Source organism: Bison bison, unplaced genomic scaffold (assembly GCF_000754665.1).
Source record: "Bison bison bison isolate TAMUID 2011002044 unplaced genomic scaffold, Bison_UMD1.0 scf7180017864213, whole genome shotgun sequence".
NCBI classification, from domain to species: domain Eukaryota; kingdom Metazoa; phylum Chordata; class Mammalia; order Artiodactyla; family Bovidae; genus Bison; species Bison bison.
This window is the reverse complement of record NW_011494785.1, coordinates 6,324,435-6,329,567: the sequence shown is the minus strand read 5'-3', so window position 1 is coordinate 6,329,567 and position 5,133 is coordinate 6,324,435.

Below are 5,133 nucleotides of genomic sequence, written 5' to 3'. Positions count from 1 at the left end.
TCCCAGCACCCCCCAGCTTGCTGTTCTCCTCTGTCCTTCGGGTCCCAGACCTCAGCACTTCCGGGCTGGAGACCCTTTGCAGACCTGTCTGGGGGCGCAGTGCTGCTTCTGCGCCCTGGTTTCACTCCAGACCCCGAGCCAGTCCTTTCTCCTCAACCCCTCATCCCACGGCCAGGAGGAGGCCAAACTGGGACCTTAATCGCAGCTCTTCCTCTGCCTGTGATCTTTGGCCCTCATCTACCCCTGCATGCTGCCCTGGGACCACTTCCTCACTGGACTTGCCTGTCCGTCCTCCCTAACACTGGGGGCTTGTGTCTTTCTGGCAAGTGCTGCGTGGGCAGCCACAGCCTGGAAGATCATGGAAGCCCCCAGAGGTGGGGGTCTCCTGGGAGAAGCTGGGAGCACCCTATCCCAATCTGAGGCCCTGCTTCTGCCACCCCAGTGCAGGCCCTGTGGAAGCCCAGGGGATGTGGAGGGTCTGTTTGATTTTATTTTTTCAAAAACCAGCAACACCCAAAGTCAGCAGCAGTTGTTCTCCTTAACCTCGGGGCACATGCTCTGCTATTGAAGTGGTCAGCTGAGCTTGACCTTGGGGCCCTTCCAGTGAGTAAGAGCCCGCCTGGATGAGGAAATAAAGTGGGGTCCCTGGCTAGGGGCAGGGGAACCAGGGCGTCTTGCAAACAACACATAACACAAACAAAACCAGGGTTTCTGGGAAAAGATGGCAGAGCACACAGGCCGTTGGCCCTTTCCCTGTGAGAGACCAAAACCAGCTGCCCGTCAACTCTTTGATGTTTTCCAGGCAGCCACTCCCTGACTGCCCAAAGGAGGGACCGTTGGCCTTCCTTGGCCCTAGCTTTTGGGAGTGAAGGTCAAAGATTCTAGAATCAAAGAATTCAGAGAAATTATGGAAGCCAAGAATTCGGTCCTCATATTAGAATTCTCACTTACGTTAGAATTCTTAAATATTAGATTCAGAATCTCTTATAGCTGGACTTCCCTGGCGGTTCAGTGGTTAAGCCTCTACACTTGCATTACAAGGGTTCGATCCCTGGTCGGAGAACTAAGATCCCAAGTGCCACATGGCAAACAAAAAACAAAACCAACAGCAAAAAACACAAACCTCTTATGGCTGTTAAGTGATTAGACAGATGGGCAAATACAGCTTTTCTACTCCATGCACCACACTCTCAGATACCCTAACTGGTACTCTGACCAGCACCAGTGGCTAAAGGAACCTGGAAGCGAGGCTGGGATGCCCAGGATGGCGAGGAGGCCTACATACTGGGTCTAGCTGCTCTCTGGCGAGAGCCATGCCAACTGGAGCCCACACATAGCCGGCATCACTCCCTGCAAGTGTTCAAAACATGCTTTGGTGCTGGCTGGGGTGGAGAGCAAAATGCTCTCCCAGGAAGGGTGGGCAAAAACTCCAGGTCTCTGCGAGCGACATCTCTGCAAAGGCTCAGGGCCTTTCCCCATGGGCACTGGAGGTGTTTAAACACACCTGAGGAGGCAACGTGGGTGGGAGAAACACCCAAATCTGCTATGTGACCTAAAATAGCTTGCTAACCCTCTCTGGGCTCGTGTGCTCTCTCCTATAAAATCAGCATTGGGAAGGCCTCACTGACCCACGACAAGTCCACAAAGTCTAGCCTGGTGATAAGGTCCAAGCACCATAGATTCATGTTGTCTGGGTTCAGGTCCCAGCTTTACCACTTACAGGTATGAGGTCAGGACAAGCTGACACTTCTGTGTGTCGATTTCCTCCCCCTGTATACTGGGACAACAGTGGCACATCCCTGATAGAGTTTTCACAAAGACTAAATGTGTATATGTGTGTATAGATAAATATGTGTATGTGTGCTTCCTAGGTGGCTCAGTGGTAAAGAATTCACCTGCCAATGTAGAAGACTCCAGTTCCATCCCTTGGTCGGGAAGATACCCTGGAGAAAGAAATGGCAACCCACTCCAGTGTTCTTACCTGGAGAATCCCATGGACAGAGAAGCCTGGCGGACTATAGTCCATGATGTTGCAAAGAGTCAGACAAGACAGCGACTGAGCACGCACGCATATGTGCATATGTAATATGTTTATAGTAAATTATATATCATTTACCTGACATCTATAATATTATTATATTATAATATGATATGATTATATCTACATCACTTAGAAGAGTGCCTGACACATACTCAGCACACTTGAAGCATTAGCTGTTATCATCATTATTGGTATTTCATCACCTGGACGGAAATGAGATGTTTACCCACAATAAGTTGGGAGAGACTCACAGATGTGTTAAGTGTCTTTACTTTTGGCTGAGATGTGTGTCAGTTCAGTGTGAAAACAGTGGGTTTGCTCCTGCTGATCCAAACTTCTGACTGGCAGTTCCATACGGCTTTCCTTAATTTTTTTTTTTAAATGTAGAGATCTATTTTTGAATGTAGGTTGTTTGAGAGACCAGGATTTTTAAAACGTGAAAGAGGGCCACTTAAAGGGATCCAACCTAATGAAATGACCCTTAAATTCACACAAATATTTCTGCATGAGGATGTTCACTGTAGCATTATTTTTAACCCTAGAAAAATGGAAAGCACTCCTGTGTGAAATAGAATAATAGTGAAGTAAATCTTGGTCTTATCTCACGCCAGTAGAATAATGGTGGGGCTCTCCAGTTGTCATGAAAAGATGCTGATGTGTCAAGAGGTTAAGATTTCAACAGAGCATTTTTAGCATTTTTCGGTTTTCGAGTAGCCTATGTATAGTGTGATTCCATGAAAAGCATATACATTTTACATTAAAAGAAGTTTATAAATGTACATGGTCATGTGTATACAGAGGGTTACAAAACAGTCTGACAGGATATTCAACAACAACATCAAGTTTTGCTTCTAAGTGGTAGGTTTACTGCTGATTCTTCTTTTAGCTCCTCTGCTTTTGCACGCTTTCAAAAATTAACTTACTTCACTTGTATAGTAAATGTTTTACACTTATAGGGGACAAATTAAAAGTGACCAAAAAGCTGGTTCCTGCTGTACCTGAAGAACTCCAGGTCCCTTGGTGGCGGAGCCCCAGTCCCATCCCAATTCCCCTAGATCTTTGCCAGTCAGGTGATAGCATTCCTCTCCTCTCAGGGCTGGTTTTCTGAGGATCTCCTCAGGGCACTCTGCTGAGCATGTTGTGTTCATGATACCATTGTATCTTCAAGATCTTCCTTTGAGGCAGGAATGATTTTTCCCATTTTATAGAGGAGGAAGCTGAGAGTCTCAGAAGTTAAGGAACGGGACCATGGTCACACAGCTGAAAGGCACTGGAGCCCAAACCAAACATGCTGGACTCTAAAGTGCTTGCCTGTAACCATCGAGTGGTCCTCTCTCCCTCCTCTGAACTCTGGCTGGAAGTCACTGCCAGCCCTTCTCTGCGCAGGCAGTACAGGCTGGGGTACACCTAGAGTCCTTTTTTTTAGAGTCTTTTTTTTTTTTTTAACTACAGTTTATGTGCTCCCAGCCTGGCAAAGAATTCCCAACATACTGTCTGAATTTTAGGGAGTTGAGTTGGTAAATACTGATGATGGTAGAGTCAATATCCATGTCCCCCTTGGAGCACAGTGACATAGTCCCTAATGTTTGGCTTGGGCATGTGACCACCCAAAGTGGAGGCTGCCTTTTCCACCCTCTTTTACAATTAAAAATGGCCATGTGACCAAGTTCTGGCCAAAGGAATATAAATAGAAGTGTTGTGCTAGGGCTTCCTTAAGAGAAAGCTGGCATAGGCCTTTTGCCCCTTCCTTTTCACTTCACTTCTCCTACCTCCTGGCAGGGATGCAGATGTGTTGACTGGAACTAGAGCAGCCATATTGGACAATGAGGTGCATTTGTGAATGGACCCACTGTTTAAGATGGGGTGTAGGTCCTGTTGCTGCTGCTGCTGCTAAGTCGCTTCCATCGTGTCCGACTCTGTGCGACCCCATAGATAGCAGCCCACCAGGCTTCCCTGTCCCTGGGATTCTCCAGGCAAGAACACTGGAGTGGGTTGCCATTTCCTTCTCCAATACATGAAAGTGAAAAATGAAAGTGAAGTCACTCAGTCATGTCTGACTCTTAGTGATCCCATGGACTGCAGCCCACCAGGCTCCTCCATCCATGGGATTTTCCAGGCAAGAGTACTGGAGTGGGGTGCCATTGCCTTCTCCGGGTGTAGGTCCTAGATATAAGTATATAAGGAAGCTGGATCCCAGACACTGTGACTCAGCTCAGCTTGGGATCCTTCCTTCAGACTTTTCCAGATAAGGCAAACAAATATCTTTCTTGTTTAAATTACTGTTTGGTCACCCACAGCTGAATATGTTCTAACTAATTCACTCACTGATGACTCTCTTTACCAGAATTTGGACTGGGTTTTGGGAATAAAGACAAATCAGACGTGAGCTTTATCTTCTCGACACTCACAGTTTGGGGGGGAGATGAAGATGAAATAGATAATCCCAGGATGACTCTAGTCTCAGTCTCATACCATAGGCAGCCGTTTGTTCATATAGTCAGCCCTCGCCAGCAGATGGGCCTTCTGCTCAACACCAGGCACTGTACTGGGTGCAAGAACACAGATTCGGCCAACCCTTACGGGGGCCCAGGCTGAGAACACGCACCACGACCCTGGAGCCTTCTTTGCATTCAGAGTAGTAGCCTCTGACTCAGTGCCTCTGGAATGTGGTTCCTGGCCTCCTATCAGTCTAGATCTGCTATTGGTGAGTCTGAGAAGGCGGCTGGGCCCTGGGGAACTGGCTTGGTTCAGGCCGGGGCAGCCTTTCAGACCACCTGCCTCACTGCCCTGTGTGCATATTTTGCTTGGGAAGAGAAGGCGGAGGTGAAGTGGGCACCTTTAAAGGATGCTTGTGTGCAGACACGTGTGTGTTTGAGGGTGTGTGTATATATACATATGCACATGTTTATAGGCGTACATGAGATGTGTGTGCTAACAGGCTTTTGTGTATGTATACATAAAATACTTATTTAACTTATACGCAGAGTACATCATGAGAAATGCTGGGCTGGAAGAAGCACAAGCTGGAATCAAGATTGCTGGGAGAAATATCAATAACCTCAGATATGCAGATGACACCACCCTTATGCCCT